The sequence below is a fragment of the Euprymna scolopes genome, chromosome 1 (assembly GCF_053919585.1).
Source record: "Euprymna scolopes isolate OS-2025 chromosome 1, ASM5391958v1, whole genome shotgun sequence".
NCBI lineage: Eukaryota > Metazoa > Mollusca > Cephalopoda > Sepiida > Sepiolidae > Euprymna > Euprymna scolopes.
In genome coordinates, this window is record NC_136482.1 from 110159200 (window position 1) to 110185590 (window position 26391).

The 26391-nt window shown below is 34.4% G+C and overlaps 1 pseudogene; it reads left to right on the forward strand.

Moving 5' to 3' along the window:
- Window positions 1-27: 27 nt before the first annotated feature.
- Window positions 28-24146, forward strand: LOC145281211 (elongation factor 1-alpha-like; annotated as a pseudogene).
- The last annotated feature ends 2245 nt before the right edge of the window (window positions 24147-26391 follow it).

A 26391-nucleotide genomic window follows, 5' to 3' on the forward strand; every position in this document is an offset into this window, starting at 1 on the left:
ATACATGCTGCGTAGAGAGAGCTGGAGATGCGGGTTGGGGCACGAGCTAGAGCAGGAGTTGCACAGCAATCAAAGCTGAGAAATGATAACATGATATCTGACAAAAGGTCCGTGGGGTGTGATGCGGTTGGCAGCAAGGCTAAGAGGTAAACACCCTTAAACAGCGCTGAATGAAGAAACAATCTTTTTTTTATAGTGGTTGGCGACTGTTACTGGTAAAATCCTTTGATGAGATCTAATTGATTAAATCGAGTGATGAAATGCGCAGAGTAAAAGATCTATGTTCGTTTCTGTAACACAAGTTAAGGCATTCAACAATTAAATATCCAGTTTTATTAGTACTGCCGAGTCATACAAAAGATAAGATGTTCAATAATTAAACATCCTGTTTTGTTAAGTGTGTCAAATAATAAAATTAGTAACCTCAAGGCTAAAATACTTTTTTTTAATTTAGTAGATTATCCGGATGGCAGCTCATTATGTAAACAGCTGTAGTCGTGTTGAATAGATGACATGTAGCAGTAGTAGTTTCTCTTTTTCCGAGTGATGCAGTCTTTTTTATGAGCAGCAGTTGCAACAGTTGTTAATAATGACAACACACAATCACTTTAACAACATTTTCTCTTTGAAATTAAATTTATGTACCCCGTGGCTCTTCCTTTAACCCATCTCCAAACGCTTTCCCAAATATTTTATTTCAAGGTTCAAAAATAAATGAAATATTTTATCAGCTTATCTCCTACATATCATGGAACTTGGACACTTGCTTTTCATTCTAGTATTTTACTTATCGGATTTTGTACTTTAGCTGTAATTTAGACGGGAATTTATGTTATAACACTATTTTGACACGTCTACATACAATGTTGCTACAAACGACAACGACACAAATAAGCCGTAGATGAGAAAACGGAAGAGGGTACAACGGCTGAAACGTTGTGAAAATAGAAACTAAAACGGCGAAAACTATTCTATGCAGATTAATGGTGTAAACAGACTAACTTGTGTAGTACGATTCAGTCAGAAAATGATGCTTTCGGCTATAGTTCTTTGCGAAAAAGCAGTATGAGATATTCATGCAAAGATCTGAAAGAGAAAACGAAATATAGCTTTTTTCTTCTTCTTTTGCTTAATCTTCAGTACACATGAAAATGGAAAGATTCTAATTAAAACTGGACATAAATATTTTTTGAGTCAGAGATTCGTTTAGCGTAGATAAACGTCTAAAAAATATTCTTACACGCGCGCTTCGCCCGCATGCTGAAATACACTTACTTTCTCGTTCATGCATACACACATGCACACACTTTATTTCTGCAAACACACACACACACACACACACACACACACACACACGGCAAATGCTGCTTGGTAACATCAAGAATGGCAGCACCACCTTGAGCTACCGAAACTGTGTTATCACCCTGGTTAGCGGCTGATGAGGGCAGGTATCGCACATACTTTTACATGTTATATATATATATATATATATATATATATATGTGTGTGTGTGTGTGTGTGTGTGTGTGTGTGTGTGTGTGTGTGTGTGTGTGTGTGTATCCTTAAAAAATATGTGCATACGTTCTATCATTTTCGTCAAACATTAATAGACGGTCTCTGATATTTACACATACACTTACCCTCTTTTTTATATGCGTACACATTATCTTTTGCTTTCTTTCTCTGCCTCTCACGCATACGCCTTTTACACACACACACACACACACACACACACACATATATATATATATGTGTGTGTATGTATGTATATGTATATATATATATATATATAGAGAGAGAGAGAGAGAGAGAGAATCAATCCGTTAGTGATGAAAACAGCTAAAGCATTAAGAAAAATCATCCAGTGCAGAAACCTATACGCATAACTTATAACGCAGGCAAATCTTAAATTAAACTTAACTGAAACAATACTGCATAAAAAAAAACAACTATAAACATGAAAAGAACATTAAACGAAACAAAATGAACTTGAGGGACAATTAAGAATAAACATATAATCACACGCACATTAAAAATGCGTTGGCATCAATATTGTTAGGAAGGATGGAAAAACTGGGTCAGAGAGCACTATCAAAAGTTTAATTTTAAGGATCCGAAGAATACTGAAATCCTGAATGAGGCTTATTGGCACTCAAATTCCAGAAACTATCAACGACCATTGAAAAAAATAAACAATATCAAACGCTTGTTGCGAGAATACAAAGTTATTTACCATTATTAGCGAAAGAAGTGGGAGATGTTAGAAATTTGGAGAAATTTTCTGTAACTCAAACTCAAGGTAACACCAAGTACATAATGTATCTATTTCCAGAAACAATAAGTTTAGTGTGACTCAATGCTTATCAAACAATAAATTTTACTCGAATTTAACGATTAATTACTTTGTGAGGTTGACGGTGAGACAACATCTTGAGACGATATTCGAAACAGCAAGATTTGATTATTTAAAAAAAGCCGGCTCGGCAAGAATTTGTTAACATTGGGCATTGGGAAACAACCATTGTGTAATCAGTTGGGAAGCATCTCCGTGGTATTGTGTTCTGTAGATCGATATTTCTTAGAAACAAATTCTGCTTAACTAAGTTTCGTTTAGTTCAAAATACATAGAGGAAGGAAAGAACATTATTTATAATGGTTGTAGGCAGACAAGTTTTTTGTGGTTGTTTTTAGGGGACTCAGTCTCGGTGGGGCACCTACCATTAAAATAACGATAAAATAAAAAAAAGACTAGCAACAAGTCTTCTGTGAAAAAAGATGTATGGAAGCTGACTTCAATTTGGTCGTCTTCAAGTCCAATGTAAACAAATTCTTGTTGAACCGTCCCCTTAATCAATTACAATCGTACTGCCGCGTGAGATAATATTTTTTTGTTCCGTCTACTCTTCCCTCGTGAAGCTACACCTTTCTCCCTCTATGTACAAAAGAAAAACAAAAAAAGACCAAACAAACAAAACAAAACAACCGGAATTTCCACGAACAACTTTTGTTTTTTGTAATCCAATTTACCAAATTTCCACTACGAGCGATTACTACAATATTATCCATTGACACATACTGTACACTCATTAAGACTTATCCTCGAGTGACTTCCTGGTCTTGATAAGTTGTGACTCCAGTGTAAAATAAAAGAGAGAGAAGAGGACATCGCCCATTAAGTTTCGAAGTTGATTTTTACTCTGACAATACAGGAAAAGAGATCTGAGCAGCGCCTCTCCAGATGTAGCAGTACTTTATCTTATGACGTATCCGACTTATACCGTATCTTAGGACGTATCTGACTCATACAGCGTCAGAAATAATATATTTTCTTGAATGGTAGAATAATCTAACCATTTTTATCAGCGGTCTTAGAAACAGATTTGATGTAACTCTTTTATTTCCGATCTGGAATAAAAAAAAAAAAGGAGTCCAAGAAGTTTATCAAAGTTGGGGGTTCCTCAACTAGAGGGTCATCTATTTCAGCTGGAGTAAAGTGAGGATCCGAGAATTTGTAGTAAAAGGAGAGGTTTGATTTTAGATGTATTAAAAGTAACCAGCCATTTTTTCCACATTGCAGGTCAGAAGGAAGAGAATCACTAAATGTTATGCAATAGGTGTTATTATAGATGACTTGTTCATATTAGGGTGTTAATATTAGTGTGAGATAGACACAGATCGGTATATATAAAAAGGGGCAGGATACATTTAAATATAGAGCCGGGAGCATGTAATACACATTGAGAGGGGATAGATAGAAGAGATATTGACATATATACAGTCTGAATGGAAGTGTTTCTATAAATATTTTCTTCTTTAACACATATATTTTTGAGATGATGATTCTCAGTCTTTTATCATAATGGAGGAACATTCATTATCTCTTGATACTGAGAGGGAGGCACATTCTTAAGATGATAGAGACCCATTCTTAGATGAGTTTATACACAAAGTTCTTATAATACAGATGAGTGGAACACAAGTCTTATAATAGAAATTCACAATACCTTTCTTGTTGAATGACATTACGCGAAGACGACAGTTACAAAAATATGGTGATATTCGTTTATTCCATTCGACCGGTCAATGGATTTGCATCAATGAATTCAAAGTCTCTACATGATTTCCTTCTTTTACCTTCGCTTCCAAGGCGGATGTCAGCTCTGTCTGTCCGACCCTGTCTGACCTCTGACTTCTCTCCGACTCTCTGACTTACTGACCGACTGACTTACTCTAAAGCTCTAACTATATTGAGAACTCATGACGTCATTGCATGACCAAACAACGTGCATACCGATCCCGTGGCCCGACACGCCTCACGTGTCCAAGCATGCATCGCTCCTCACATGTTTACAAAGACCGATTTCTCTAACCTAATTTTCCGAACCCACTTTAAAAATATGTTTAACATTTTCTATTGTTTGGATCTAGCTAACCTACTTTTTAATTTCATTTCATTTCATTAACACAATTGCATCATCACATTCTTTTTTCAATAACATTACTTACAACGTATTCCTTTACAATAACATGCTGTATTATTTATTTTAACTTATGTTCGGAATTATCAATTCCAAATCTAGCTTCCTAGGTTCGAATTCTCGGCTATCCTATCTCGTATTTACTCACTTACAAGAACAGGCGACTGTTCCTTAACATAATATTTTGATCACTAATGCTCTTCAACATGCTGTCATAAAGCGTTGTGTCGTCTGCATAAATTTCATCTAATGGTCTCAGAATGTGGGTTTAGAAGATCATTCATAAATATTAAGAAAACGATCAAGCTCAGAATTTGTCTTTGAATCACACTGTTTTATACTGTATGTTTAAAACATGTCTATCAACGACGACTTTTATAAACCTATCAGAAAGAAAGGATTTGATTGTTGAGAAAACACTAACATACAAACATAAGAGTCAGATTCTATCAAACGCATTTGATATGTGCTGTAGCCCGGAAAGGTTACTAAGAAAGAGTTAGATACGGATATAGTTTAGGAAAGGTATTTGTATGTATAAGACAGAATACAGAGTTGGAGTATTCAATGCCAATATGGTACCTCTCGTTATACAGTGTAAGTCAACACAAACATGAATGCTGACAGAAGGGTACACGAAATGATCTGGTCGTTTTTATAAGAGATACTCTCAACGATATTAACGCCGTCATTGAAAGGGACGATAGGGGGTGAAGATAACTGCGATAATGCAAGCAAGTATACATGGAAAGACATATAGAATAATCTAGAATTTGCTCTTGCGAAAATCTCTTATGTGAGCACAAATTCCATGTCCACAACGATCTTGAAGTTTCAATGATTGAAACAGACTAAAGATTATTTAAGAGGAATAATACAATATAGACGTTTAACGAGTATTTGTTTACATTAGACTTAAAGATGATCACGTTTTAGCCGATCATTTTTATCATAGGTGAGCCCGCCTAAGATACAGACAAGCAATTCTTGAGCGCTTCTGTGCATGCCGCTACAAAAGGAAATTCCATTGCTGTGGTTGTAGCTAGGCGAGTCCTTGCTACAAATAATTTATTGGAGGGCGATCAAGGATTGAAATTGGCGAGCATCTACCATGAGCATAACAATACGGCGCAGAGAGGTTAGCAAAATCTTTTCTCTGCGAAAGAATATTAGTATAAGTAGACATATTGTAAAGTTCGGACAGAGGGGGCGTTAAGAACACTCGTGGTAATTGTGTAACAATACACGGTGTGAGATAAATGGTTTACGAAAACATATACAGGTTAGCAAGTAGGAGTTATGTGGTTGAGAAATGAATAGTAGCGCAAAGAATAAAGTGTCACGTTTTAGAAGTTATGGAAAATAATGGCGCGTGGCAACCTCTCACTCTCTCTCTCTCTCTCTCTCTCTCTCTCTCTCTCTCTCTCTCTCTCTCTCTCTCTCTCTCTCTCTCTCTCTCTCTGTGGAATGTAAATAAAATTAAAACTAAGTAAAATATAAAACACAAAAAAATATTATGTAACATTATTGAGACACTATGCTACAATTACTACTACGAACAACACAAAAAACAATTGTATATGACACATGCCCGGAATATTTTTTTTTGCGTTGTGATAATTCGTCCGCTGTGTTCCAGGCGACTTTTTTGGAGCCGTGATCTCTTCGACTCAAGTTAAGTTGCTCAAGAAGAAATCAAAATAGAAATTCCAGTCCTTATTTAATTAACTCCCCACGAGGGGACAGATAAACACAAAGTTGGATTATAATTTGGGGGGAAGTCCAACTCCACAAAATGGTGCACTCTAAATTTGAACTAAAATAAAAATTGACTGACACAAAGGTTTCTTGTTTGCTTATTGAGGACAGAAACGTTGAACAGATAGTACATTTTGCTCTTAGACAAAATGCCAAATAAACTGTAGTTCCATTTATATAATAGTTCCTGATATATTCATAAGAGCTATTTTCATTCAAATAAAATATTCAGTTCCTCCTATTGTAGTTCCGATTAGTTGATTTCTCCTTGGAATTATTTTATTAGCATTTATGGTTATTATAGTTTTCAACAAACGAATCCATTGCCCATTCTGTGTGCGCTATACTGATTAAAGAGGCGATAACAACTAGCAAACTATCAATCTCTGAAAACTATAAAACCAAAACATAAAATAGATAGAAACTGAAACTAGAACTAACCATCCCGGAGGTCCTGGAAAGTTAAATTTCAAGTATTAGCACATCGACTGATAAGATAATGGAGTTTCACGAGTGAATAACATATGTTTCACATTAATTTCGACTTTGTCTTTCATCGCGGATGTACCTGCCTCACACTTGAAGAATTAAACACAAACAGCTTCATTGTTAGCTACAACGGAAGCTGGACGAATTAGATTAAGTATGGGATAGGAATTATAATAACCTTCAGAACTCTTGCTCAGTTTATTCAGTGATATGTTTTAGAATTATATATATATATATATATATATATATATACAAGTAAAATTGTTTGTCTGTCTGTCAGTGTGTGTACATTCCCATACCAAACTAATCTGACAATTTTCAGTCTACAGACTCGAGATTTGACGTTAGGGGTATTGAGATTTGGGAAGATCGTTTTAATTGGTTTTCGGCCAAAATTTTGGCTGTCGAGAGGTCAAAGTTCAACGATTTAACCTTTGAAACTCTACCAAACTCCTCCGCCAATTTTGGGTCTAAACCCTTGAAATTTTAGATGTAGGTTACTTGAACATGGATTAAAATTTTTAATTTGATTTAAACCCAAAACAATAAATTTTAAGAGGTCTAAATTTGGCTGCCAAGAAGGCAATGTTGAAAGAGTTTACCTTTATAGACTCTACCCAACTCCTCCGCCAATTTTGGGTCTAAACACTTGATACTCTAAATGTAGATTACCTGGACATGGGTCAAACTTTTTATGCACATAAAGTTATGAACAGTACATAGCAAATACATAGCAAAGCTGGGCTTAACTGCTAGTGTATATATATATATATATATATATATATATATATATATATATATATGTTATGAACTGTACATAGCAAATACATAGTAAAGCTGGGCTTAACTGCTAGTATATATATATATATATATATATATATATATATATATATATATATACACTAGCAGTTAGTTAAGCCCAGCTTTGCTATGTATTTGCTATGTACTATATATATATATATATATATATATATACACACACACACACACTAGCAGTTAAGCCCAGCTTTGCTATGTATTTGCTATGTACTGTTCATAACTTTATGTGCATAAAAAGTTTTATATATATATATATATATATATATATATATATATATATATATATATATATATAAACTATCAGGGGAAACCCGATGTTGTCCGTGATTGAATGAATATCACAAAATGTTCCACTCTCCCATACTTTAATTGTCATCGAAAGCAGTAAAATAATCCAATTTTTAAAAAATCGATCGATTGCCTGATCTAGTTAGGAATCTCGCAGTGACTTAGTTCACAATAAATTGTAGTCTATATTGCATCAGAATCTATTGTTGATTTTTATAAAAATATCTGCAAATAATGGGTTCACTTGAAGTTTAAAATGCAAAAATCAAGTATCATGTTTCAATTGTGCTCTAAACAGAAACATTTTGAAAGCGCCCCTGTCTTAGCAAAGAGCCAACTTTTGATTTTAGGAAATTATTTTTTACATAATCACTTAAATTAAAGTTAAATATACTTAAGTCAAGTATCATGGTTCAGTTATGCTCTAAAACGAAACATTCATTTCGGGCGCGCCTTTGTCATATCTAAGAATCTACAGTTAATTTTAAAGCTAAGCCTTTCTACTTGTGTGATGATAAAACTTGTAATGTTAGGTTGTATAAAAGTGTTAACTTTATCCAAAATCGGACTTCCTTTTTTAATCGTTTTTTTTGGGGGGGGTTATTATCGATTTTCGATGTTTATCAGGTTTAAGAACATTTCCAGGTACGTCAAGTACCTTCACGTGAAATTTCAAAAATCGGCCAAGCCGTTTCCGAGTCCATAGGGAAAGTTTTCTATCTCTATCTTTTTCACACATGCACACGCAGAGTTCCTTTTATATAATAGTTGAAGATGTATATGCATAAATTTTTTTAAATATCTATAGCAATTAAGCTACACAAAATTTTCCGAGTTTCATCCTTATGAAGAATTATCAGTCTTTTCTATGAAATCGTTGTTATTTCGTGTTTTTATCTATACGCGTGGTAGTGAGTTTACTAGGCAACCAATCAGATTTTTTGTTATTTGTTACACGTCTATGTACCATCATAAATGGACGTGCAGACATAGATTCACTTGACCTCTACACCACATCTTCCTTTATTCGACTCTAAGTGGAGGTAGGTTTCTCTTTTCTTTGTGTTGGGAAGTGACCTAGCTCTGTTCTGGTTGTTTTTTGCTTTTATTTTATTTTATACTAGTTTATTTATTTCTTATTTTTCTTTATATCTTCTTATTTATCTTTTTTTTATTAATTATTATTATAATTATAATTATTATTATTATTATTATTTTATTATATATATAATAAAATGATATATAATAGTTGAATATATATATATATATATATATATATATATATATATATATATATACAAGGTGTTCCAAAAGTCTTGGGCACATTAAGCAGATATGGAACACCCTATATATATATATATATATATATATATATATATATATATATATATATATATATATATATATATATATATACTGCCTCCCTACTCTCTGACCTACAACCATCCGGAATGGAGATTATCAAAAAATCTAGCAAAACAGTACTAATCAGCCAAGACACCCAATGGACTGAGAAGAACCAACCCGGATCATTTGACCTCTGAATGGGATCTCTGGATTCAGCAGAAGCAACCGACCTAGTTGGTCTCTTTATTCTATATAATCTCACAAAAACTATAGATAACAAAAACATAAGACTATATAGAGACGATGGCCTTCTCGTAGTTGAAAATTCAAATGGCCCTAAATGCGAAAAATTGAAAAAAAAACTGTTAACTTTCTCGATATAACTCTCAACCTCTCAAATAACTCATATGAACCTTACACTAAAGACAATACTTACCCACTCTATATGCACCCACTATCGAACCACCCAAAACATATCATTAAACATGTCCCTACATCTATCGAAAAAAGATTTAGTACTAATTCTTCTAAACTTGAAATATTCAACAAACATAAAACATTTTATCGATGGCATTACGAACATGCATGCGTAACGTAGTAACTATTGGTTCATGTTTTAATTTTCAGCTTTGCAACAAACATGTCTTCATAGGTCAGGCATTAATGTCAAAGGAAAAAGTAAATCGTAAGCTAAACGTTTTGATTTCGATTCTCGGTGCTGGCGCACGAGTGATTTTTTAATCATTACTATATATTGGGTCGAATATAATATAATAATAAATACGAAATCTTCATTAATTAAAATGCCATATTTAAGCGTATTTTACAGACAGACAATACCGAGCCGCCTGCTAGTATATATATATATATATATATATATATATATATATATATATATATATATATATATATATATATATATAGTAAGTTATAAAATATATATGGCGATTAAGCTACACTGAATATTCCGCGTTTCATTCACTCTAGGACTCTTCAGGCTTATGCGCCTGAAGAGTCCTAGAGTGGATGAAACGTGGAATATTCAGTGTAGCTTAATCGCATATATATTTTATAACTTACTAACTAGCTCTACCTACGTATTGAGCACTTTTGAAGTAAATACTTAAAGTTTACGCATAAATTTATACTTTCGTATATTAATTTTATGTGAGTAAATTAAGTAGTTATGTATATATATGTGTGTGTGTGTGTGTGTGTGTGTGTGTGTGTGTGTGTGTGTGTGTGTGTGTGTGTGTGTGTGTGTTCATTTTTCGCTATCGTTTTCATTATACGTGTGAAATACCAATGTGGATACTTTTAGTCAATCATGAATACTCTTTGGTACGAATATGACATTTATGCAATTTTATCGCTGAACATCTGAGATGTTGTGCTTCTCAGCTAGACTCTTGTGTGACGTTTCACGTCTCCAATGTACCCGTTCTTTCCCACGAGCGCTGCGCGAAGAAAAACAAAAAACAAATTTACAATAACACTTGTAGCGTCAAGAACTAGCTCGTATGTATATTGTATAACAATCAGACCTTTGACTCTTGAGCAATCTATTAGACCGAAGTTCGATGCAGACACTTTTATAAATAATACAAAGAAAAGTTAGAATAACAAACGTGTGACTTCCTAAACAGACTGAAAGTTGTGATATAGTGAAATCAGTGATGGGATTCAGCCGGTTCGCACCGGTTCGTGCGAACCGGTGCTTAAAACATTATGAGTTCGGCGAGCCGGTTGTTTAAATTACTTAAACCCTTATTAATAACTACATTATAGTAGATTCTTTATTCTTATTAGCATTTTCTTAGAACCTGTTCTTAAAAAATGTGAATCCCACACCTGAGCGAAATGGTATGTTTATGGATGACAATTATGCTGCACCTCTTCCCGGATTGATCACTGTGTTAAGTGAGTTCGCGAATTACCAGTAATGAAAATGCAAATATTTATGTAAAATTGAATTGAGCACTTTCCGATATTAATATTATTTAGATTATGATCAGAACTTCTTTTATAAGAATTAAACAACAACAGAAGCAAAAGCTGGCGCCTGTCTTTTATAAGTATGAAACTCGTTGTAGTGCTGGATTGAGTAAGTGATTCGTAATATTTAGAAATACATGCCTGTTATATACATTTTGTTAATGTACAGCAGTAAGCAGTGTAAGATATCGTTTAAACAAATACCATTTCATTGATTTTTAAACTTTTGTATGTTCTTTTGTAAACTCATATATATATATATATATTGCAACAACAGATGCCACATACAAATTTATTATGTCTAAACTATTAGCCGCTATCTTATGTAACCATAGAAAGACATTTCGACACATTTAGTCGATATAATAAAATCGTACATTTCATCCTAGAAGCAACACCATCGAAATGACAGCATTTTTAGAGGAAGTAGTTCCTATTTTTTCCATAAATATTAAGTCCTCTTACCGGAAGAAAATATAAACATTCTACAGATATTGTGCTTGCACCATTCGTAACTGGACCATAAACTGATAGATATAACATAATCTTTCCATTCCCCAATCTAAAAAGAATAAATTCACCCTCCTCAAATTCCACCCATTCTCATTGCCTGGGAGCTGACAATTCGATTATTCCGAAATCTATATCTTAATACATAAACGAACGCTTCAGAACTTTTACAAATATGGCGGCACTCTCTACAAGAAGCAATCGTTTTAAAATAACAGAAACCTAATAGCCGCTCATAAACAGAAAATTAAATAATGATAACCTTATACTAACATATGTACGCATTAACAACACGCTACTATCCCCCCCCAAAAAAAAAATAAAATCCTGAAAAATATGTACGGATACTTTTATTATCTCTTTATACTCTTTTAATTTACTTTAATGTGGGCGATTAAAATTGCATACATATTTTGCTATGATTAACTATATTTCATGTTACTTATCTATCTATCTATCTATCTATCTATATCTACATATATATATATATATATATACGTTGAATACTACCTGACTATTTACTGTTTATACCCGCCTATGTGGTATTAATAGAACTTCAATTCCCTTAATTAGTGCTAATTACTGATAACCTGGAGATTGAGTGCGGGGTTAAGGATGACTTTGTGACTGGGTTATAATCTCTGAACTGGCAATAATTTAGAAAAGCTCACCAATTCAAATAATCCAAATCTGTAAGTAAATGTAAGCTCAACAACTTCCATGGGGTACGCCTATTCTTTAATTATTTATGGATTTGCAATGTTTTAAAATCAAGTTTCATAAAGTGGGATTTATTGATTATTTTTTCAGGTTGGAAAAATCTTATAGATAGTTTACATTGGTCCCTATAGAACCTTAATCTCGAGTTTTAACCGTTTTAATTTCTAAGCTGAATGGATAAAACGATTTCATTTCTTAGGTAAATATATTTTAAAAGCAAGAACAAGCACAAATGTATAAGTCTGCTATGATAAATATTCCAGCAGAAAGATCAGTTATTTAAACAGTCGGTTTAAACCATTTAAAAGTAATATATATGGCCCAATGTTGTGGCAATATCATTTTATTAGTTACCTGTTTTTATATATTAATCTGATTGGCAAATGATTATCTCCTTTGTAACTACTTTTTTTTATTTTAAACAAATTAAAAAACCAAAACAACGTTAAGTCGTGCTCATTTATTTTGAACGTTTTTTTTTCTTATTGTTGAATATTCAAATAACTGATTTTACCTGGCATGTTACCATGAAATGAACTAATATTCTCTCTCTCTCTCTCTCTCTCTCTCTCTCTCTCTCTCTCTCTCTCTCTACATTCTCTCTCTTTCATTCTCTCCCTCTCTTTCTCTCTCTCTCTTCATATGTATATCTATACTCCTATAAATTCGTTTGTGTGTGTGTGTGTGTGTGTGTGTATTGGTATTTATATTAAACCCCCTCTTTTGAATTTATCTAAAACGAAAATACAACTTTCTTATATGTGGGTTGTGGAATTGCATTCACTAGCAAAATATCTAGCCTATTTGCATATTCTTTTAAAATTGATTTTAATTAATTCCCTATTAGTTTATTCGTTTTTTATGGGATGATCATCTTTAGTTAACTATTACGTGTGATTATATTCATGCAGATATTTTACATAATTTGTACTTGCATAATATTTGCGTGTAAAGTTTATAGTAAACACAAAACTGTTTCCATATATATTTATGTAGGCGTATATATTTTTGTTTTACACATTTTGCCTACCAAACTCCTCCTAGAGTTTTTGGTCTACAGAAATGAAACTTCATATATAAGGTATTTGAATCCATGCAAAACTTTATATTTAAGTTTTACTCGGGAAATATCGGTGCAAAAGTGTGAAAATTATAAAAAAATGAAATTTACAAGGTTAAGGTCGAACGCCGGCATTACGAATGCATAATGTAGTAGCTATTGGTTCATGTTTTAATTTTTAGCCTTGCATCATAAATGTCTTCATAGCACAGTCATTAAGGCAAAAATAAATCACGAGCTGAACGTTTTGGTTTCGATTCTTAGTGGTGGCGCACGAGTTTGTTTTTTTTTAATCATTATGGCTTATACATACATGCATACATACATACATACATACATATATACATTCATAACTCTCCTAAACTAATAAACGAACTATTGTGGATTACACACATTACACAAACACACACACACACACATTTGCTTATCATTATGGCTTATACATACATACATACATACATACATACATATATACATTCATAACTCTCCTAAACTAATAAACGAACTATTGTGGATTACACACATTACACATACATACATACATACATACATACATACATACATACATAACTCTCCTAAACTAATAAACGAACTATTGTGGATTACACACACTACACAAACACACACACACATTTGCGTCCAATATCTATATATCTATAAAAGTGAAAATATCTGTCTGTCTGTGTACACTTCCCTAACGTACATACTCACACTTTTTATATATACATATGCAGATAAAGTTATGAACAATACATAGGGCCCGATTAAAGCCGGGCGGAACTGCTAGTATGTATATACAATTTTCATTTTCATTCTCTCTCTTTATATATATATATATATATATATATATATATATATATATATATATATATATATATATATTGTATATATATATATACATGTGTATATATATTTGTATATATATATATATATATGTGTGTGTGTGTGTGTGTGTGTGTGTACCATTTTTCTTTTTCATTCTCTCTTTCTTTCAATTATTTACATCATTTCATTTCTCTCAATACAACATGATATCATGGGGGATATCAGTACATAGATTATGCGCATTCACTCTTTACGTACTTTATTCACTCTTCCTCTCGCCATCTAAAGGATTCGTACACGGATAAATTGTGCACAGTAATTGTAAGCAGTTCTCGTACAATATAGATAGTAATAATAATAATAATAATAATAATAATAATAATAATAATAATAATAATAATGCGAATAATCGGCGACAATGTTTAATATATGAGTAGAAGTTACCAAGGCAACATGCTGAAAAAGTCTGTGATTTTAGAAATTTAAAAATTGCTCATCATACTACTACGCGATCCCATAGTATTTCATAATCATATGAACTTGTATTGTATCTATCTTCTGAACAATCATCATATCAGTGAAAGAAGTGACTAGTTCGCTTGAAGCCTTGCCTTGTGTGTATATAAAGTTAATTTATACAATGCAGAAATACATTCAAACTTAAGCAAATTAAGCCATGTAACGGAAGAATATGTAGATTCACCTTTTATGAATATAATATTCTTTATATTTTATACTTGTAGTTTGTTCTTTCTTGCATCAGTATTGTCAGGTGGAAGTTTTGTATGGTATGATATTTCGGAAATTTTCCCTTCTTCAAATGTGTGTTCGACTTTAGTTCAAACAGGCGTACGGGAGTTCTTGTACACGTGAGGTGTACATACTGCGCTTGGTATTCTCAAATGATCACTCGCCTAGCACTGACCAGACTAAATGTCGCTGAACGTGTTAGATTTAAATATATGCATATATATTATCATTAGAACTCACTGTTTAGTACGGATATGAAGCATTTAAGTAAAGAAACATTTGCTGGTCATAGTAACAATCCTGATACTGATGCTGATCATGATGTGATGATCATGGTCACGATTATGATGATACTAAACAGTTTAAGTTAGTGTTATTTCCTATTTCCGTAAACTTAGAATGTTATGTCTACACAGGCAAAGCAGATAAGCTAAACATTTCCTTTTTGGTAATAGAAGAAAATGTCCACAGGGTGCGGGATGACCATCACTTGACAAAACCATCCTAATAAGTTCCCCCGGCAGTTCGACACGTGGATCCGCTCCTATAATTCACAAACCGAGAAATATTGATAAAATGTTCTGATATGCAATTCAGAGGCTATTTATAACATTATCGACTAAACAAGTTCAGTGTCTGCTAGAAGAAATGTAACATTCATATATCCAGTTAACGAAAAAGACAAATGTACACTATGGAAAACGCCGCACAAAAAAAAAAACGGCAAACAAATTTTATATATATATATATATATATATATATATATATATATATATTCGTAAAGGATAGAGTAATTACTGTAGTGAGAGAGCTCAATGTGTAGCAGAGCAAATATAAAATTTGAAAAATGAAATAGATATTTGTCCGATCATATTATAAACTTATTTCAACCCGAAAGGGCTTTGTCAAATTAGGATGCTAGTCAGGGTTTAACATCTGGGTTGAAATAAGTTCATAATGAAATCGGGTTAAGGTTTTTACTGTTTGTTTTATCTTTTAACTTCAATCAACTAAAAAAACAAAGTGCAACAAACCATTTAAAAATATAGAAAGAATTGCATATACTGAATAGTCGTCATAGACGATTTTAAACCTGACAACATAATCGTGATATATATATATATATATATATATATATATATATATATATATATATATATATATATATATATGCGTGTGTGTGCGCGTGTGTGTATGTGTGTGCGTGTAACAAGAAAATTAAGTTTATAGAAGGCGGAACAGTGCAAAAATGTGATGGATAGACTCAAACTGATGCAACAAGATATAACGGTGGAACCAGATATGCAGTTTCATTTTTATTGATCAAGTTGATTAAAGGGGAATAACTAATGACTGTATTGATCCGTATTTGTTTCTAGTCTTTTTTCCTTCAATATTTCTGCCATCGTAAGGATCTCTTCTCTTTTTTAATATTAAAAAGAAAAAATTATTTAATTAGTTTTTAAAATACTAAAACGCCTAAAATGAACCGCAGAAAAAGAATGACAGGACCGCAAAAAATCATTAAAAGTAAATAAATAAAATAAATGAATAAAAACTAGTCCATAATACAAAAAAATAAAGGATAAATATTAGTTAAAGTTATAAATAATATCGAATATCAAAACATGTCCGATAATAATAGTAAAAGATATTAAAGAAAAACATAATGGAAACGCCCAACGATCCTAAGAGAACCGCAGAAAAAATATAAACAAATAAATAAAATGAACGAATAAAGACTAATTAATAATACAAAGATAAGTAATTAAGGGTAAATATTAATATAAGAAACCGCAAATAATTTCAACTAGCAACACACGTCCGATAAATTATGCATCTGAAACAGATAAATTAATTTTCAATATTTGCGAACCTGCTTCATTTATAATAAAACATTTGAAAGGCAAACCCACGTCTGATGAAGAAAAGACATCCCGAAATATAACTAACTGACCGTCTGACGCAAGTAAGAACATCGTACATGTAAAATATTGTATACATAAAAAAACATGTGTACATGGTTATACATATACACATGAATTGGATCAATAAAAGTGAAACTGCATAGCTGGTTCCACTATTAGATCTTAAGTTGCGTCAGTTTCAGTCTATCCTTAACACTTCTTCATTTTTCTGCCCGCTATAAAACTTAATTTATTGTTATATACACATTAAACAAAGCTTTAAGCAAACTACTTTAACATATATATATATATCGTACATATAAAATGAAATAATATACATATATATATATATATATATATATATATATATTATTTCATAGCAAACAAATATATGTACATAGAAGACCGATCTCTGGACAAAAGAAATAGAAGCACTTGATTAAATCTCCGATCCAGTTCCGAGCGATGAGTTTAACTTCATTCCTAGCACTCGGACATGTGGTTAGTTTGCTCTGCTCTGGCTTGTTCAAAGGGCAGGGAGTCCACCATCGAAGTAGTGTCACCCAACTGTCTCCCGTCAAATGTCAAACTCCTGGGGCCGATGACTTCTATATTATATCGAGTCGGGTATAGGCAAAAGAAAGAAAACAAATACCTGTGTCCTCATTAGAGCTTCCATGCATACAGTTATTGATGTGAGCAAGAATGGTAGAGGTTCGGTAGGCTAGCAGAAAGCAGAAAAATACAAAAGTAGAAAAATGATAGTTGAATTTTATTATTTTTGGTGGAATCCGGGGTTTTTTCCATAGAACAATTAACAACTGAACGACATATATCAGCAAACGGTCATTCAATATTTCTATCATCGAAAGGCTCAATGAAGCTTAAAGACACAAGGCCCTTCAGACTGAATGTTTATCGGAAGGCCAGTCGGGGCTTGGAATACAACAACGTTTGGCTAAAAGTCCAATATAGCGGGTATCTACTGATCATCGTCGTTTGTTTCGGGGTGCAACAAATCCAGTCTCATAAAGTTCATCACGTGACAGATATTGCCTCGTATTTTTGTTTTCTCCTCCTTTCATGATCTTAGTGATCCCAGTCTTGTGCCATTCGTTACAGGGTTTCTTTGCCACGCCGTTCGACCGGCGCCTTGCTTTGACGACCAGCACAGTCGAACACATTCGCTCACGACAAATTCAAAAACAATATTTTATTATTATGAATTCGTTGTTTTCTTCTATTACTAAATAGTAAAAAAAATGTTTAGCAAACTTGAACATGATAGTCAATGTCCGTATGCTACCACGTCAATACTGTTGTCCGAAAGGACAAAGACGAGACGAAAACTGCATATAATATGATCAATATCAAAAGACGTCCCGATTCTTTATACTGCAGGCAACAGCTTTTCTTATTATGTGATAACATCAGCGTTACTCGGTGTTGCCAGATGTCGTATATATATATATATATATATATATATATATATATGACAAATAATTATGTTTTATACCTAGATACACTATTGTTTCACGTTTTTGCAGTCATCCGTGTAGCAAATGACAATTGCCGCTGGTCGAAGGATTCGAACCTCATCACGAAGCTACCTGCAACGTTACCACTGGGCCACGATAATCAAAGGAAATATAACATTTATAAAGCCAAATACAAGCATGATGTTATTAAAACGGTCTAAAGTGATCGAGCGACCATATATATATATATATATATATATATAATGAAAGAGAGAGAGAGGAACACAATGAGATATTTTTTCGATTTTTCGAAAGGCCCATCGAATATTCTCGTCGAATTGTTGCATGTAGTATTTGTAAGTTATATACTCCATGCGTCTCGGGTGTTTTTAATTGATTTATTCAATTATCTTGAAGCGATGAATTAATCTGGTATGTTCATATATGTGGAGTTCGTCGAATAGTACGGTGATATTTTAAATAAACTCAGCAAATTATTTACTCCTCCTGAAGATGATGAAATGAATCAATCGAATGTTCTCGCAAAGAATGTAACATAAATCTATGGATACTAGATACAGCCATTAAACAAGAATACTCGATGGACCTTCCGAAAAATTGAAAAACTGGAAAAAAAAAAAAACCCTCATTAAACTTTTGTCCAATAATGTGCGTCTTTATAAAAACACAAACACAATATATGTGTGTGTTTGTGTGCATATATGATTCATTTCTCCCTATATATATATATGTGTATGTGTGTGTGTGTGTGTACAAGAAATAAGTACTTCTCCCTCTCTCTTTCTTTCTCTCTCTCTCACTCTCTGTCTCTTTCTTACTCTATCTTTAAACACGCCCTTCCTCTGACTGCCACTCTCTTCATGGTGTGCAAAGATGAAAAACCAATAAAAAGAAAAGAATGTAAGAAAGGACAAATTTCATCAGTTGCTAACTGATTGTATGACTTAGTTTTAATGTTATGTCTCGAACATTTACCAGTAATTATGTAGAAATTATGTTTTAACGCACTATACACTTTTTTTCTCGTGGTCTTCACTTTTTTGCTTCAGCAGTAAATAGTAGGTTTTCAAGGAGACATTGGGGAGATTGCAAACGTTTCAATATTTTGGGCATAAATTTACTTGGTATTATCACAAAAATTTGAACGATTATGTTTATAGACAGGAGTGACAGAACGAACTAATTAGGTACCAGAATCCCTGTATAAAATATACTGAATCTTTCAATTTTTCATTCATAGCTTTTCGTCTTGATACTAGAAAAGAGCCACTGCGGCTCTTGACTGGTTTAATACTACCATTATTTGCCTGGAATTATTTACAATCACCGAATTGATGCTGCCAACTTTTGCTTAGTACGACTACATGATGGAACGACAAAACTCTCGCCCTAAAGAAAACAGCACTACCGCTTTATTTTAAAACTTTTATTGAACAAAATCATTTTAGTTAACTTGATTATGTAGTAGAGTTAAAATCTATTCAGTGCAGCCACCTTCAGCCTCAATCACCGCCACGATACGGGTCCGGAACTGGGAGCATGCCTTTTCCACCAGAGCCGGCTAGAGCTCTGCGAATACTCAGCGGATGGCGCCGATCAGGCTGGCTTTGGTGTTATGGGAGGTAATGTTGGTGATGTTCTCGACGTATGACCAAACGAATTTATCCAGCGAGTTCAGGTCTAGGGAGAAGGGGGCGAGTGAGAGAAGGGTACAATGTCGTGGCACTCCTGAAGCCAAGCGGGGGTCTCTTTGGAATTGTGAGCCGGCGCCGAGTCCTGCTGCCACACACAGGGTATGCCAGTAGAACAGGCAGAGGGATGCAACATTTCGTCGATGGGACAGAAGCTTAGATGATAGTTCAAGACCTATCAGGTTGACGACTCTCTTTTGAACCTTCTCTAGGAGTGAGAGACTAGTAGCAGATGCACCAGCCCAAATATGACAACACTACTCCATACATGGGCGAATGGTGGCCTTATAGAGGTACAGGATACTTTCGATTGTTAGTAGCTTTCTAGCACGTAGAGAGAACCTACCTTTTTCGGAGCGGTCCTGGCAATGCTCTCAATGTAATTGTTCCAACTCATGTTTCTTGTGAACGTTAGGCCGAGGAGTTTAAAAGATGTACATTCAGATAAAGAGTCTTTGGCCATTGCTATTGGTGGTAGAGACGGTGTCTTGTAGTTATTGAAGGAAACAAGTTTAGTGTTGGCAGCATTGAATGTGACCATCCATTTTTGTCCCCATTCCACTACAGATTGGAGGTCATCCTCTAGTGTTTCTGCCATTTCTTTAGATATGTGTTCATTTGTTTTCCTGTCGTGTCTGTTATAGAGCATAGTGTCATCAGCATATATATTCATCTCACAGACAATTTTGTCAGGGAAGTCATTTATGAATATTAGAAATAATAGAGGCCCAAGGATAGGCCCCTGAGGCACTCCCGCATTTATATCATATTGTTTAGATGTATGACGGTCGAGGACAACCTAGATTTTCTCTTATCTAAGAAGGACTTAATTATGCTAAGTATTCGTCCAGTGATACCGTATGATCTGATTTTCATGAGAAGATCTTCATGCCATACCCTGTCAAAAGCCTTAGATATATCTCGAATTACTGCTCTACCCTCTCCTGCTTTGTCCAGTGAATGGTATATACACTCATAGATTACAGTTAGGATGTCCGCTGTGGAACGGGCTTGCCTAAATCCATATTGTTGGTCGGTCAGAGGTTTAGCATCTGTAAGCCGAAAATCTGCCATACTGACAGGAGAAATAATAATAATAATAATAATAATAATAATAATAATAATAATAATAATAATAATAATAATTTGGCGAAAAGTGGGAGGAGGCTAATGGGGCGATAATTTACTGGGTCAGTTCTTTCGCCAGAATTCTTGAAAACTGGTACCATAGAAGAAGTTTTCCAGCAGGTAGGAAAGCAAGATTCATTAAGGCATTTGTTGTAAAGTTTAGAGAGACTGGAGCTACTTCGGCGGAGCACTTTTTTAATAGTACAGCCGGGATGAGATCAGATCCACATGCTTTTGAAGTGTCTAGATTTTTTATGATAGCATGCACCGAAGAAGGGGTGGTTTTCAGATCGTCTAGTGTGGCGTCTGTCCGTAAAGAAAAGTCAGGGAGAGGGTGGCAACAGGGTCCAGTGTGAAGTTGGAGGAAACCCGACTGGCAAGCATGTTAGCCTTCTCGGTTGCTGAGCAAACAACCTCATGATTGTTGGATAGTGGGGGAATTGTTAATTGCCAATTATTTACTACACTGTTTTTAGATTTTCCAGAAGTCACGGGTCAGATTTTCTGAAACAAAAAAAGAAAACCGGTTTTCATCAACCGGAAATGGAATCATGTTGTCTCTTCTAGGGCGACAATTTTATCGTTCCACCTTGTACAATTAATATTGGCAATAAGATAATTTTTTTTTCTCTACGATAGTTATTTCTTTGCCATCCTTTTTGGGGTAATTTTTCTATCGCAAGAATGGCTCTTCACTTATGGCCAGGTCAAAATATTTTAGATGTGTCTAAACTATTATATAGATTTCATTAGGTAAAACAGTACGCACAAGAAAACTTCTAAAGTTTTCAAATGAAACAGTGATATACAACATAAGTTGACGGTAGAAAACAAAACGTCAGAATAATCTCGAACAGGTGCGTCAAATTTGAAGCAAGTATCGACAGAGTGATGAGTTCAGTAATACAAAAAGAAGCCATTTTGTCTCAGACAAGATTGGTTGACTACACGCTCAAGAATTCGCATGCATTGTTTAACAGTTGTCCATAGAACAATTACTGATCAAAATGCAGCAAGACATCCAAAGATCAATGAGCCTATAAGAATGACAGACATTCGAATATAAATAGGTGAATTATCCGACAGCATCGAAAACTTTGAAGTCAGCGTTATTTTGAACACGAGCCGAAAATCTGCCATACTGAAAGAAGAAATAATAATAATAATAATAATAATAATAATAATAATGATAATAATAATAATGATAATAATAATAATAATAACAACAACAACAACAAAGACAACTGAAGACGCAATATTAACTACGCCCCCTTCCTAAAATATATATATTTGTTTTAATGGAAGTGTCGGCCTCGACTGGCACCACATCAAATCGTCGTGAACGGTCAAGAAAAGATGGAAAGACCAAGGAGAGAAAGCACTCAACTGGATGAATGCGAAAAGTGCTGGGGGGTAGTTGCTACCCAAATTCCAGTGCAGATCAATAGTTGTTGCCAGCTACAAATCAACAGTAAACGGCTTTTGCGATAACGCAAAATTATTTGCAAAGGCTATCGAAAGACGTGAAGAGTACTAAGAATCTGGAGAGATTTGCTATCACTCAGACTCCAGGGAGCATGACCAGTTATCATCAGTGATTGATCACTGATCATGGCCTATGTTAGAACTTCTAGTGAGTAATAATGATAAAGTAAACATCAATAATTATTTTATAATAATTTATATTTTATATTGAGGAAATTAAATTAATCTATTTATTTGTTTGTGTCTTTTTTCCAGACATTTTATTGTGTTTGTATTGTTTTTCTTGTCTTTTTTTTTTTTTTGTAACGAAATCTCCATTCCATTTTAAGGATCTGCTTCCACGTTGTATTTTCTATAACCCAGGTTCGATATCGCATCATCAATGCGAACTGGTCAACGGACACCAAAAAGGGGTTTGTTGTATCGTTAGTATCATAAAAGCGGTACCATTGTATGATCGTCTAAATGTTGCTGTCTATTTGTGACATATTCATATCTAAGTGTGTGTGTGTGTGTGTGTGTGTGTGTGTGTGTGTGTGTGTGTGTGTGTGTGTGTGTGTGTGTGTGTGTGTGTGTGTGTGTGTGTGTGTGTGTGTGTGTGTGGTACATGTATTTTGGGCATACCTTAACTTCATTCGTCGTTGATTTTGTCCACCTGGAATTCATCTGGTTCTTGGAGGGGAGACTGGGAACCTGCTTTGGACGAATATTCATTCACTCCAAGACGATGATTGGTTTTATATAGTTTTTATTCACTTTCCAGGTCTCAATCGCAGATATTAGACTAACTGAGGGCCGAACGAGACCATGGCATCACTAATGATATCGCTTTGTGGAAATTTGAAACTGAGAAATATTATATTACCTTCATTGATACTCGAAGCCATCGCGATTTCATCAAAACCATGATTACAGGAACATCACAGGCTGATTGTGTCGTTTTGGTTGCGGATGCTGGTGTTGCCGAATTCGAGACTGGTATTTGTAAAAATGGCCAAACTCGTGAACATGCTCTTCTTGCCTACACTCTTGGTGTGAAACATGATTTGTGCCATCAACAAAAGTGGACACTGTCGAATACGCCTAGGCCCGTTTTGACGAGATCGTCAAAGAAGTGAGAAACTACATTAAAAAAATCGGTTACAATCTGTTTTCCCCGTGTCCAGCTGACACCGCAACAACATGATTTACTCGAACTCAAAAATTCACTGGTACAAAGGATGATCCGTCACCAGGAAAGATGGAGATGTCAGTGGTGTCAGACTCATCTAGGCATTGGCTGGCATCATCCATCCCCAGCGTCCCATTGACGCCTCCTTCGTCTCCCACTGCAAGATGTATACAAAATTTGTAGATATTGGAACTGTGCGACTGGAGTCCTTAAATATGAAAGATAGAACTCGGACTACGCATCGCACATTTGTGTTTGTGTCGACAGCATTACACTACTACAGCTGAACCCTTAACTACAGCGTCCCCAATCAGATGTGAGTGATCATTTTCAATGTCCCCGCCGGAATGCTTCATAATGGGAAACTAGAGTAATCCCACATACATACCATTTAATTTGCCTTAATATGGTCCCTTATTATTCATACTGCTAAGGACAATCAACTTCCCACGTGTGGGCAATTGACTCTATAATTCCTGTATGGGACCATAATTTCCTTTCTTAATCCGTTACATAACTGCGGCATTCTAATTATTGTTTTTTCCTCTTTTTCCTTCCTTTGATTCATAACATAATGACCTTTTTACCATTATATATACATTATATATACACTTTACCTTTCCGTATGTGGGGGGGGGGATCTTTCCATTTCTCTGGTTTATAACAGCATAAACCGCAACCAGCCATTCAAATCTCACACTACGAGTCGGTTCATGCTATGAACACAAAAAAAAATGTTCAATATAAACCCATCTCCGGTGTTTCAGTGAATTCATCTCAAAATCATAAAATAATTTACCGCCTATGTAAGATCAATTTCTTCTAAACGCCTAGTTTAGTCGTATACACTGACCACTAGTTTTCAAATTCAATAAAACTTAGTTCGTTTTTTTTTTAAGAATTATACGAGACAAAATATAAAACTGTAAATTCCGACAAAAAAAAACAAGAAAAATATATAATTTTATTATAAGATTTCCACTAGATTACATTAAATTTTAAAAAAAAACAGCAACAGAAACAAAAATAATATTTCCAGTCCATAATTTAAGGAAAATAAAAATTTATGCGAACAATTTCCTCAACATAAGGAAAAGAAAAACATTCTATTTTACAAAACTATTTTCAGAAAATATATTTCTTTTGGCTCTTTTTCTTGAATCAAAACGAACATGCCTATCATAAAACATCACAACAAAACTTCTAACGTGTGTGTGAAATTCTTTTCAGTTCACCGCAATTCAATTCGTAAGAATTACATCTTGTATCAACACGATAACAATATATATTTAATCTCAACCTCAACGTCGGTAAATGTTGCCACATTGCAGTTGGCAATCCATTGGAGTCCCCAATTACTTTCGGCGCTGCAGAAAACTCTCTGGCAGATGTTGAGAAGATCAAAGACCTCGCGATGCTGGTTAATTCCGCCTTTAAACCTTTGATTCATTGCATTCAGGCTGCTAACAAGGTAAGGAGTACTCTTTTCCTCATCAAGCACTCCTTCGCCAACCTCTATTTACGTATCGCTCGTCCGACCTCTGTTGGAGTATTTTATCCAGGTATCATCTCCATACCTGGTTCGTGACATTCAGCATCTGGAGCGAGTGCAAAGACTGGCGACCCGGTCGGTGCGAGGTTTTAATAGCCTTCTTCCGAGATCCGTCTGCAGCGGCTGAACTTTTTCTCACTGAAGCGCCGAAGACTGAGGGACGACCTAATTTGGGCCTATAACCTCCTTTATGATCATTACGGCCTTTCTCGGAATGTTCTCTTCACACCGGCGCCCGAATATGGACTGAGAGGACACGGCCTGAAGCTGTTTTATCGGATATTTTGGCTAAACCGATGCAACGCCGCATTTTCCCTCCGCATATCTACTATATAGTCTGCTACTTGAGGTTATTACAGCGTCAACAATGGATCAGTTCAAAACAAGTTGGACAGGTAACTGTCAACTGTATTAAATTCGCAGTGCATCTCCTTCTCTCGTTTCTTCGTTTTCTTCTTTTTTCCTTCTTCCAGCGTCCTTCTTAACGCCAACGAAACATGTAATGCTTTAAACTATGCCGAATAAAATTGAATTGAATTGAATTGAGTCACACTTCCAGATAAGTTTTCGAGAACACATTTCTACACACTCCCGTTGATTGATTACATTATTGGATCTTCTGACGTTCTCGATTCCTGAATCTGTCTTTCGGATTATGTAGAGACTATATTTCCATCAGGTTTCACTTACCAACAAACATTAAACTATATTGCTGTTCCGAAACTCCAATTGCGTCATTTCTGATGTTTACAAATTAGGCAAGGGTTATCGCTTATTGTTTTTCAAATTCTCTTATCAAATATTTATCTTTTCTTTTCCAAAGCTGTCTTTCTATTTTCAAACTGCATAGTTAATCTAGCTAACATACTCGACTCTTCGTTACCACATAGCCCCAATCTCTTGCACTAAGTCCAACTGA